Source organism: Nesoenas mayeri (assembly GCF_963082525.1).
Source record: "Nesoenas mayeri genome assembly, chromosome: 24".
NCBI classification, from domain to species: Eukaryota; Metazoa; Chordata; class Aves; order Columbiformes; family Columbidae; genus Nesoenas; species Nesoenas mayeri.
In genome coordinates, this window is record NC_137546.1 from 565,141 (window position 1) to 578,245 (window position 13,105).

Consider the following 13,105-nt stretch of genomic DNA (forward strand, 5'->3'; position numbering starts at 1 on the left):
TTTAAAGGCTGATTCATTGCAAACTGGCCCGTGCAAAGGACTAATAATTAAGAGAAAAGGCACAAGTAGGAGCATACTTGCTATTTATCTGCCTTTTATATAATTAAAATGATGGAAATTGTGGCTTAATGAGTGGAAATTGGATGTGCTGTTGAGGGGTTTGCGCATCCTGTTTTCCTACCGAGCAGCGTCTCCAAGCGCGTCCTCCGGCGTGTCCCCAGCCGCGGGGCACAGCGGCTGGCAGAGGAACCGGGGCACGCTCGGCAGCGGGGGCACCGGCAGCACCGGCAGCGTTCCCGCTCGCCCGCGGCAGAGCTGCCACCAACCCCCAGCACGGCCGTCCGGCACGAGCGCTGCTTCCAGCAATTAATTCTTTCCTGATGTGTCATTAAATTATACACAGTGAAATTACTGTGTCACATTATATGGCAAATAAACCTCAATGAAGGCAGAACATGCAGCAGACTGAAAAGCACCCGGTTTCACCCTGGGGCCGAGCGCTGAGAGGTGAAAGGAGGGAAAGGCTGCTCGGGCGCCGTGAGAGCTGCCGGTGGGTGCTGGTGGGTGCCAGCGCTGCCAACCCACTGGGGACCCTCCTGTCACCGCGGGTGCCCAGCGGACCCTGCACGCCGAGGGGACCCCACACACCGAGGGGTTCTCCCTCTGGCTCCTCGGGGAGCATCTTCCACCAGATGGAGCCTGCGGGCAGATGATGTCCCACCGGGAGGATGCTGGATGGCCAGTGGCTGTTTGTCCATCTGTCCACCCTAACACACAGTGTTCTGTCCATCCCCTCTCTCAGCAGCCGGCACAGCCTTTAATCACAGATGATTTCTGCCAGCACTCAAGTGGCACGTAGAACTGCCCCGCAGGGTGTTTTTGGGCTCCGCATGCCTCGCCGGGGATGCTGATGCTGCCTCAGTTTCCCCTCTCGGCCACGGCAGCGGCTCCGGCGCGGGGTGAGCTCACCCCTGCGCGCGACAGCTCGCCACTTCACCGCTTGGTCCTGGGAGGGAAACGCAAACCCAGGCCGGGTTAAAGCAAACGCCAGAGGCTGAGGAGCAGCGTCAGCAGGTGGCGGGGGCTGCGGGGCCGGGCGCCCCGGGGGCTCCCCCACGCGCCCCCCGGGGGCTCCCCCAGAGCGCTCCCCAGCCCCACTGCGCGCGGCTGCTCTGCGCTGCCGAGACGGTGCCGGGCACCCCCACTCTGCCCTTATTACTCCGATCTCCCCTGTCACCAAAAGGGGTGAAACAGCCCACCGTAACCGTCCCCAGCCACACTCTGTGCCAAAACACACACCAACGAGGGGAGGAAGAAATGGATCAATAAAACATTCCAGGAGCAAAGGAAAAAGGACAGAATAATGAGAGACTCATTTGTTTGCTTCCTTTGCAGGTCGCCTTAAAGGCAGGAGGACAGGAGAAAAACATCGAATATCTAATAAAAAATAAATAGCTGGAGGAAAACAAAACCTCACCAAAGCCTCGGCTGGGCAATCCGGCTAACTAGGCACAAAACCCCGTCTTTCTCCTCTGGAAATGTGGGATAAGAGCCGTAACTTTGGCTTTTGGCTCAGCTGGACAATGTTGGGGCGCTGGTAGGTGGGGCGAGGGTGGGGCGGCAGTGCTTCGTTAACGCCAATGCTTCATTAACACCAGTACTTCATTAACGCCAGGATAAACCCAAGGAGGATCTGGAGAGCGAGGGGACAGTAAGGTGGCAGGGGACACTGGGGCTGCCTGGGCCAGTCGGAGGAGCTGGGAACGGCGTTCTGGGGATGCCGAGGAGACTCTTGGATAGGGAACGAGCTCCAGGGTCTGTAACTTTTCAGCGCTCTCTGGGCAGCCCTGCGCCGCAGCCGCTGCCGCGATTGCCGTCACCGCGCTGCGCTGGATCTGAGGGGAATTTGTATTTGAACAATAGGTCAAATGTGAATTCACCTTTCCCCAGACATAGGATATTAGCTCCAATTTTGGAGGCTTTTAGCCTTCCTGCAGAAAGGGAAAAGAAAGAAAATCCTCTCCGTCTAATTATGTTGGTTACAGGCAATCAGACTCTCAGTCATATTCTGATGACTTTTATTTGACACTGATTGATTACACTTTAATAGCTGCTCCGAGCACTTTCTCTGGTTGTGAGAAAAGAAGTTTTGGAGAGTTAAGCTGAGCATTATGGGCTCAGAGACGGCTGCTCGCGGGTCACAGACATCACAGCCCGGGGACACCGTCCCCTCCATCGCCCAGCCCAGGGACAGCGTCCCCTCCATCGCCCAGCACAGGGACACCGTTCCCTCCATCGCCCAGCACAGGGACACCGTCCCCTCCATCGCCCAGCCCAGGGACACCGTCCCCTCTATCGCCAGCCCGGGGATGCTCCCACACTTGTTCCTGCTTCCAGCCCAATAACTTGGCAGCTGCACTAATTTTCTCTGTTGCTTTGGCTTTTAATCCCAAACTGATAAATATCATGGGAAAAAAACAAACCAAAACAATGCCAAAATATAAAAGCAGAAACCAGCAAATAGCAGAAATCCATCTGACAAACTCCGCAAGGTAAAGATGTGCACGGAGGCGGCTGTACGTGGGCATCTGTAGGATGATGAAAGGCTTTCCAGTTCCCTACAGCAGGAGAACACGCAGTAATGAAGCGGTGCTGAGCCTGGCTTTAGGGGAGCTTTAGGCCTGGGCCGTGGGGACGCTCTGGCATCCCGGCGGGGCCGGGAGCCAGACCTTGTAATAACCAGCCCTGCTCTAAAAGCAATATCAAGTACTTTTGGTTATCTGCAGCTGGAACACACTCGGCTTCAGATATTCCAGTCTATGTAATTGAATTATTTAGGGGCTGGCATGGCGTGATGAAATGGGCTTTCTTCCTATTTTTAGGTTTCCATCTACAGGGCTGGAAATTACAGCCATTAAAATGTTCTATTAGTAATGATATATAAAGGGGAAAAAACTGATCAGACTTTTCCAGTGCACATAGAGCATTAGGATATCATTAATTTTAATGATAGAGCCCCAAATTACAAAGCTATTACAATCACACTTGAAGTTTCCGAAAAAAAAAAAAAAAAGAGAGAGAATCATTCTAAATTATCACTAATGAGTAAAAAAATATTTAAATCATATTTAACAGACCTTAAAATTAGAGTCGCTGCGGCCGCAAGTTCGCGCCTGCTCCGGTGCCGACAAACCAGCGCCCCGGGCGCGGGGCAGCGGGTGGTCCCGAGACGCTTCTGGAGGGGACAGGCGGCCCGTGGCTCCGTGTCACCGCTCTCAGCCCTCGCCACCGGGTTCCTGCCGTCCCGGAGCCCACGGCACCGTCCCAGCGCCCACAGCACCGTCCCAGCGCCCACGGCACCGTCCCAGCGCCCACGGCACCGTCCCAGCACCGCGAGACGCACACTTGGGTTACCAAGTTTCCCTCTCCCTGCCTTTGCAGCATTAAAAACGGTTCCCAAGTCCATCAGCTGCTGAGCAAAAACTATAATTACCAGCCGTGCATGCTCTACAGTAACAGCAATTAACGTCCCTTGGAGGACTGGAGATTTTTATCTTGGTTTTCTGTTAAAAAATAAATGACTGAGGAACAAAGACTTTCAGCAGAGCAGATGGGGAGAAGAAACTTGGAAAGAGAGGTCCCAGAGATCAGAGGAAAGAAACCCCGACAAACAAGGGCCCGTGTTGGCAGATCCCCCCGCTGCGCTGGCCGGGGTGCAGCTTCTCTAAACGCCTGTGTCGTTACCGCTTTCACCTGCAGCCTCACAGCGACACAACCCGCTGGCAGAAGCTGTTTGGGAAAAGGGTGTTAAATGGAGACACCTCGCTCAGGAAAACCCCCTAGGCGCGTCTCCCCCCGCGCGCTGGCTGCAGCCCCACAGCTCCGCGAAACAGCTCGGCGCGGGGTACCCAGAATAAACGCATTGGCTCATAATGGTCTACGCAACATTACAACTATTTTCCAGGTACCCGGTATTGGAAATGGTGCAATAAAAGAGTCAAAAACTTCTCAAATTCATTAGGCTGTCGCCTCAAAATAGCTGCTTCATTAAGCGCCGCGGAGACGAGCGATAACGGGAGGCGAAGCGGAGAGCCCGGGAGATTGGATGCGCACACAGCGCTGATGAACGGCTGCTCTGTGCTGTTCCAGAGCCGGCAAAGGGAAAATGCCATCCCACGGCTCAACAGCCCGGAGCGCAGTGCAGGAGCTGCCCTGGCCGGGAGACGCCGTGGCTCCTGCCGTGTGCCGCAAGGTGACCTTCGGGATGGCCCGCGGGGGCGCCCTCGGCACAAAGCCCTGTGTCCTCCCTCGGGGCTGCCCGTGGTCCCCGATCCCCGGGGTCCCGCACTCGCACCCTCGCTGGGGGGGTTTGGCGCTTCAGCTGCCCCCCCCACGCACAAGGGCGACCTGCCCGTCCAACCTCCCGCGGATTTAAATGACCCCGCGGGTGACCCGACCCCTGCGGCGGCAGAGCGGAGCTCGGGTTCTGCAGCCTGAAGAGTTCCCGCTCAGCACCATCGGGTGCGGACGTGGGACGTGCCGAACGCCGCCGGGCTGGACCGCCAGCCCCATCCCGGTGGACAAGGGGAGGATGGAGACAAACGGTTTTCTCTGACCAGGGTAATAGAGTCAGCAATTCCACTTGGCTGAGCACGCGGGTTTTACGACGTCCCTGTGCCGTGTTGAGCAAAACGCCCCGGCGGAGGAAGATGTATAATGCTATCTGCGGAATGGTCTATTTTCTAAATGGAAGCTTGCTATTTAAAGAGAAAGCACTTTAACACTTTGAAAAATATGAAGGTCCCCAAAGCTGAATTTTTGAGTGCTCATTTTACAGCTTCCGAACCAGCCGTGTTCATTACCGAGCGGCAGCGAGCGCAGGTGGCACCGCTCCAACCGCACTTAGCGTGCGCCTAACTTTCCGCAGATCCACAGTCCCAGCCTAGCCGGAGGCACGACTCGCACCCTAACAGCCAAGCATCTGCTTAACTGAGATTTTGCCATCAAATTTCTTATTTTTCTTTTGTTAACAGTGGCGCCGGATCCGTTCCTGGCCTCAGTGTCCCTGCCGGGGTCCCGCTGTCCCCAGGCTCTGTCACCAGCGTTTGCCGCGCTTGTCCTCCCCCGGCAGCGCCGCGCTGCGGTTCTGGGGAGCAGCTCTTCACTCGTGCACAGCCGACGCTCCCGCTGTCCCCAGCACCTTCCCCAGGGCGCCGCGCGTCCTCCGTGTCCTCATCAGGGACACAAACCTCAGGCTCCTCTCGCCTTTGCCGCTGCTGAATCTCACGCTAACGCAGCTTTCCACGTGCGGCAGCATCTGCACACGCTCCAGCGCTCGCTCCAGATCCGCTCCAGATCTGCTCCGCTGCGCCGGAGCCAGCGAGCCCGGGGATACCCGTAAATTCGGGCTGAGCCTCACCAAATCCATTCGTCTGATCAGATTTACGTCGCAATTCCAGGATGAGGTGAATAATGAAAATGACTCATGAATATTTCATTTTCACAAATCACATAATTCATATCTATTCACAAATATTTGCTTTGCCTTATAAACCGGATGAATAATTTACAGAAATATGCAGCAAATATTTTAAAGAAAATATGAAATTCATTGACTACATTAATCAACAAATATTATTCAACTTCTCTTGGTTTGGTTGGTGATGGATAAATTCTGTGTTTACGAGAGGAGCTGGAGGAGTGGGTGACGGTTCCCGGCTCCAGACACGAGGTGAAGCCCATTTCTTCCCACAGTCATTTCCACACTCGGCTGGTCGTGGCCACAGCGCCTGGGCTGGAGCCCCTTCCCCATCCCCAACCCCAGAGCCCCTTCCCCATCCCCGGCCCCGTCCCCCGTCCTGCCCCGCGGCCAGGAGCTCTGACAATAACCAGTACAAAAACGGTTACATTTCCTAATTTTACCGTAATTCTCTCAATTATTTAGCTTTTTTAAAAACTCAGCTGCTTAAACAAAGTATTAAGCCACTACATTAATCCACCTGTATTTGGATGATAAAGTGATTAACCAGCTGTATTTAAACCCTGTGAAGGTGTGAAGGTTCTCCTGCTCCATATTCATTCTCTTGCCTGCTACCAGCTCATTCATCGACCAGCTTCATCATGGGGTTTGCATCCTTTTCCTTTCCCTTTCCCTTCTCCTTGCTTGTGTGAGTTCAGAACTGGGGGTACCCAAACCCAACGCAGTTTCTTGGAGACCCATTTCAGCAGGAATTGGGCACGAACGTCGAGTCTGCGTGGGGTCCCGGGGCTGCTGGGGACCTGGGGCTGCTGGGGACCTGGGGCCCCTGTGTCCCGGGTTCTGCAGCCCAGCAGAACCCAACGGCCCTTTTCAGCATTCCTACCGTTCACAGCCCATCTCCCAAACCATCCTCCTGTAACATTTGTAGGCCTATTAAGAGGGAAATACAATTTCATAGTCACAGATTGGAGATTAGACAGATCAATTCCTCCCCTCCCCTCCCTCCTCGTGCTCTTGGGCCATCTTTAATTTGCTGCTTGATTTTAGACGGGCTTGGAGAGGGGGCTGACGCAGCTGTGGGGACACGGAGTCCCTGCGTCCCCATGGCCCTTTGTCCCCATGGCCCTTTGTCCCCATGGCCCTTTGTCCCCATGGCCCTGCGTCCCCACGGCCCTGCGTCCCCACGGCCCTGCCTGAAGAGACACAGAAATGAGGAGAAAAGGGCTTGGGGTGAGGAAAGCAGAACCCAGAAAACTCAGCAGCTGCCCCAGAGAAACGCGTCCCGGAGGCGTTTCCAGATGACAGCACCGCGTTGCTTTTCAGGCCCAAGTCAGCAAAACAAAACCGAGTTACACTTCAATGTAAATTTAGAGCCAGCCAAACAATAAAATAGAAACAACGAAGTGGACTAGAAAATAGCCCTCAAACTCACTTAGCACAGACATGACAAGCGGCTTGGACAAGGCTGGAGAAATTATTCCAGAACACAAGCACTTCAGAAACCAAATAAAGTGTTTCAGAGACATAAAAACATCACCCCCAGCGAGCTCGTATTGATTGCGGGCACCAAACCAGAATAACGGGCCGCTTGGCACCCACTGTCCCCAGCGACCCCAGCACTGCGAGGCGCCTCCTCCTCCTTCTCCTCCTCCTCCTCGCCCGCCCGGCCGCCCCGTCCCGTCCCGCGCTGTCACCGCCAGGGGAGAGCGCCCCGGCGTTCCACCCTGCGCCTCCAGCCCTTTCCACCCACGGGCTCTGACGCAGAAATAAAAGGCCTTTGCCAGCAGCAAATCCATCACCCAAAGTCTCGCCCACCCACTGGTTTACGGGGAAAAGATCTCATCATTTCTGGAGGAGAAGTGGGTTGGGGCGAGCAAGAGGCAGCAGGGGGGGTGGTATGGCCAGAGCCTCGGAAAACGTGCCCAAAACACAGGCGGTGTGAGCAATTCATGGGGGATGACCCGCAGGGGAGCGGGTTTGGGGTCTGTGGGCGCCCGAGGACGCGCTGGGGGGATGCGGGGGATGCTGGGGATCCGGCCGAGCCCGGTTCCGCTGGGAGGGAGCCGCCCAAAGCCACGGGAAAAGGCAGAAAACAGCAGAAAGAGAGAGAGAGGCGGGAAGGAACCAGAAAGCAAACACAAAACACAGAGAAAACTGGAGAAACGGCAGCGCAAACATGATCCATCATCACCCGGAGCGTGCGCGCGGAGCTAATAAAGCAGAGAAGAGCAATTACCTCTGACATCCCCCAGTATTGTCTTCTGGGGCAATATTTCCTGCGCAGGTGCCGTTCCAACAGAGCCTTTCGTGTTCTCCTCCTCCACACACCATCCTTCTCCTCCTCCCCTGCCACGTTGACGCCGGCACTTTTGCGAGGACGATTTTTCTTCTGCCGTCCGTTTGGCTCGGCTCACGTCGCCACCATTTCTCATGCCTATTCCCCCACCTTTTTGTGAGGGGCGTCGTGCTCACCCACACAGGCTGGAAAATGGGGGAAAACCAGGGAAAACCATTAAGGAATGTGATGAAATGAACAGTCTGTCTTTAAAATGGTGTAAGCGATGTGACAACCCATGTCCTAACCAGGGATCCCCTCGGGAGCGCCCCCGCGCCGCTGGGGCGGAGGACGGCGCGTCCAGCACCCGAGTCCTGCAGCAGCAGATGCTCAGACCACGTTTTTGGCTGTTTGCTCCCCTTCCCTTCGCGGCTGGGCTGGGGGTGCCGGGGGCAGCACCGCCGGACACAGAAACCGCCCAGAAACCGCCAAGAGCAGCAGCTGGTGCGCAGTGAAACCCGAGGGAACAGACAAGTTTTCCTTTCAGATTATTGAACCAACTATAGGAAAAACCTCACGTTTGATAGGCATGACCTGCTCCACGCGCTCGTCCCTAACAGACAGGTGGAACATTTGCACAGCTGAACCATGGGGGGATGAAACACCAGGGGCCAGCTGTAGAGGCCAGGGAATAAAAAAATTAAACTAGGCACAGAAAATATGAACCAATTCTCTCATCTTGGCTGACAGATTTTAAACGGGAAACCTGATGAGGGATAAGCACTGAGAACACTAAAACCCCAGTGCTGCTGGGGCGCTCCCTGGATCCGCGATGGAAACTCGCAGGGACGCGGCCGAGGGCGCGAGCCCTTCTCAGCCCTCACACCGAAAACCCGCCGCCGAGCACCACGCTTTGAGAGCTCTCGTTTGAAGGTGAGCGGCAGCTCGCTGCTCCCTAATTACCTTGCATGTTCTGCATAATTTTTGTTTTTAATTTCAGATGGGAAAACACCATAAACTCGCTAATTAATTACTGTTTAACCCTGGCATATCAGCTGAAGCGCACGCAACCTCTTCTCTCCGTGGGAAACCTCCGATCCAAGCGCCGGGGCAGCTCCCGCCGAGCGGCCGCGTTTGCAGGGGGTTTCACCAAAACCCTGCAAAGCAAAGGGCAGAGAGCGCAGGGAGCTGGGTGACCTGGATTTGGCTCCGGCAGCAGCCGCTCACCGCGCCGGCCCGGCGGGGGCTGCTCGGGAGGCGACGGTCACCGCCGATCCACGGGCCTCGTATTGCAAAAACCATGAGCTGCCGAAGAGAAAACGTTTAGAGAGTGTAAAGCAGCCGGAAGTACCGCTGGGGATGTGGAGGGTAAAAATAATCAAGTAAAAGGGCGAAAAGGAGAGGAACACGGTGGCACCGACACGCCGGCTGCTCCGAACGCCACCCCGCGCCCCCTTCCCGCAGCTCCCGCAAACCGCTGCGGGCTGTGCCAGCGGGGCCTTCGCGCCCTGCTCCTCCCAGTCCCGCGGCTCCTTTCCCCATGAAAACACCCCCCCAGGTCTGCCTGACCCCAGCACGGGCCGTGTCCAATAGTCCTTCAGGGTCGGGTCAGGGCAGAGCGAAGAATCGGGGGAAAGCAGCCGACACGCGGGCTGCGCGGGCGCCTGAGCAATGTGCTCCGTGCCACGCTGCACTGGAACGTACATTTCCCTCTGTTTTCATCAATCATTCATATTTTCATTAACTTAAAAAGCAAACAGGCAAACGTATTATAAACATTAGGATTTATAAACGGGAATACACTGATGTGAAAATAAATATCTGTTTAATTCCTTTCGCTCTAATCCCCAGTGAGTGCGCAGCCCTTGGGGACCACGGCCGGACCCTCCGGTGCCACCGCCCCGCTCCCCGCAGACCCCGCCGAGCTGTTCGTGCCCCAACGCTCCATCAATCATTTTTTCATAGAGTTGGAAGATTACAGCTTCTTATACGCTACCTCCAGTCCAGCTTGTCACGGGAAAACTCCGGGGAGAAATTCAGAGAGATGTATTAAAGCCATCCAACACTTTCTCCATGGCAACTGGGAGCGGTGCAAATCCCATCAGCCCGCCTGGAGCGGGAGGATCGCTGCTCGGCAGCTCTGCCAGCCGTCCAGATAGCGCAGATAGAGGGGAAACGTCTTCATTAGCTCGAGATGCCTCCCGACTGCAACGCACAATAACGCTTGATTAACATGGACGCATTTATCACTTACGAAATGCACTCGGCTGCGGCCCCTGGGCAGCCTGTGCTCGCCCTGCTCTTTGCCCGGCGCATCTCAGTGATCTTACAGCGATGCAGGGGCAAACACACAGACATACATACATCCCAACATACAGATATACATCCCGACATCCATCCCGACATACCTCCACATGCCCGAGCAGATCGGGAAAGAGAAGCAATGCGCTGGGCAGAGCGTATTTATAATAATGCATCATTAATAACAGTGCTATTAATGTCAAAAGTCCCGGTCTTTGTTCGCTCTCAGTGTGGTCCAGAGCCTCCAGAGTGAGTGGGAGAGGGAGCTCCTGCTGCAGGGAGCACATTGCAAGAGTTTAATAACAAGTTACAGCCCAAGCAAACACTGGAAGGTCTTCAGTAGCAGCTCGAGGTCCGGGTGTGCACAGATGACATTGGATCTGCAGTTTTATTTCAACTCAACCCAGCACCAAACTGCGAGGGAGCCGAACCCTTTGAAGTCTGCCATGTCCAATCCATTATTAATCACTGTAAATCTGGTATAATCTCTACAAGCACATTCCGCTCCCTACAAACAGACGGGTGCCAACTCACTCCAATAAAACCTGCGTCAGGGCAGCTATTGTGTCTTCTCTTCAGGCAGCATTTCCCAGCAGAAATATTTACACAATGACAGTCTCTATTTGGTCTCCTTTTGTTTTAGAAGACTACAGTCTAACGTGTAACAGACTCAGAGCTTACAGAAAGGCTGGGATTTACGGCATGCTTTCCTGCCAAGGCTTTTTTTGTTTCTAATAATCCCCGTGAGGCACCGAACGTCTCCATCTGGTTCTGACTTCACACCACAGCAAGAGAACGATGTTCTTCTTCCTACCCAAACTTGGGGGCAAACTCTGAAAGTTCTACAGAAAAGGAGCATTGCTATAAAAAGCACTTTAGCATCACTTCCTGGATGCCATTAAAAATCCAGAAGGAAAAGCCGAGGCGCGGAGGGTTCAGCCGGATCCCTGGCGCGGGCAGCCGGGAGTGCTGGGACGCCCAAACCCCTTTCTAGCGCCGGCGAGGGCAGCCAGACCACCGCGCCTTCACCATCCTCCTCCTGCCAACATAACTCATGTGGTGCCGTGCCCGCCTTGATAAACTGGCAATAAAAATGCAGAGGGAACTCAAGTCACATCGATCTATTTCAATATTTCTGACACAGTTGCCGGAGAAGCCGCAAGCAGGGGAACCAGCAATGCAATTTCCTACCAGAGAAGTGGCGAGGCGGCGGGCATAAATTATGCTTAAATGCCACAAAGATAATGAGGCCGCATCCAGGAAGATTTATCTCTCCTCTTCTCGCATTGAAACGCTCCGAGACAGCGACCTGATGTGGCGGCACAAGCGATCGCTGGGGTTTCCCACAGCGACGCTGCGGGACGGGCTGGGGTACCGAGCCCCCCTCCATCGCCCCGTCTCTGCAGCGCCCAGGCCAGAGCACGGGTCTAACAGCATAAACCAGAGCGTTAACGTTCACCTTTCGGGGAGCAGTTGGATGTGCCACTTCCAGTGAGGGATGGCATTAATTTGGGCACTTGTAAGAGACATGCGAGGTGGTCTCCATCCTCGTCAGGGAGGCGCGGCGGAGCTGCCGTGAGCCGGCTGCTGCAGCCAGGAGCAAGAGAACATACTTGTCTTTTTGCATTTACAAGAAGAAAAATAAACCTCGTGCACCCGCTCTGAGTGGATTTCTAGCTGGAGCTCATCACTTCTACCCACCTCCCTACATTCAGAGTCCCTTTGAGCAGCGATTCCGGTCAATAACCTGCCGGGGACGTTCCCTCGGTGTGTTACACGCCATGCGCACAACCCGCGGGGTCGGGTTTTCTAACGGTTCCAACCAGGCGTCACTGCGATGCCTCGAGTGAAGTCCGGGCTAATTGCATCTCCTGGGGCTCCCCCACCTGATTAACAGCAGCTCGTTAGTCGCTGCCGACAGCCCTGGACGGGACGGGGACGCGCGGCGGGGACGCGCAGGGTGCTGCTGTGCATGGGCACGCACCAGCTCTTTCTTGGCACTTGATAAAACTTATGAGCAGAAGGAACTCAAAGGCGGGCTCCGAGCAGCGGCTGCGGTAACGCCGTGAGGTCGGCCCCAGTAACCGGCTTTTCCAAAAATACCTTTTCTCTGTTGGCGATGCTCTATTTTTAGAGCTGTGGAGCACCGCGCTGACGATCGCAGGTCACGGCTCACCTTCAGACCGCGAAACTCCGCTGCCCTTGTGCAACGCCGCGGGTTTCCAGCCGCCGTCGGACGCACGGATGCGCCGGAGCTGCCGGGAGGGTCAGTGTGGACGTGGCCACACGTTCCTCTGCCAGACCCCGTCTGCTCCACCCCAGCAGCTGCCACGAGCTCCTCCAGAATAAACTCAGCGTTGCCCTTTTCCTCTTCAAACTTGGACTAGTGCATTTTTTCCCTTCTGGTTTCCCTGTTCTGTCCAAATCCAGCGATGGAGAGGCCACCTGGGCCAGGCGCCCCCTGAACCCAACAAACCCCAAATCCAGCGATGCAGAGGCCGCCTGGGCCAGGCAGCGCTCTGCACCCCCTGAACCCAACAAACCCCAAGTCCCCTTCCTCGCTGCCAGGATGCCGGAGCTGCCAGAGGGAAAGTTCTGGCGGGTCGTTAACGAGGGACTTAATGGCCTCTCTCACCTTCCCCTTCCACCGGGTCTGGATCCCGCAGCCCACGCGCCTCCCCGGAAAGCACCAAACCCTGTGGGAAACCGCTGCCGCTCCCACCAGACAAACGGCTCCGTGCTTCCCGGGGCGGTTTCCCCTCCCGCACCGCTCGGTTGCCTGGGATATCTGACACCGCGCTATTAAAAAACAGGGATAATTATTACTGCTCACCAGCATCATAGTTTCAAGAACCAGCATCCCTGCTTCTTGCAAGAACCATCCTCACCATCCTCGGGCAGTTTCCTTTGCATACATGCACACAAAAAATTTCAAGTGAGAAAAAAATCAACTTGGTAAAGCACATTTATATAGATGAATTATTCTGAAAACTTCTGAGCATCCAATCTAATTGCAGTAGATTTGAATTATAGAATTACAAACAACAAGT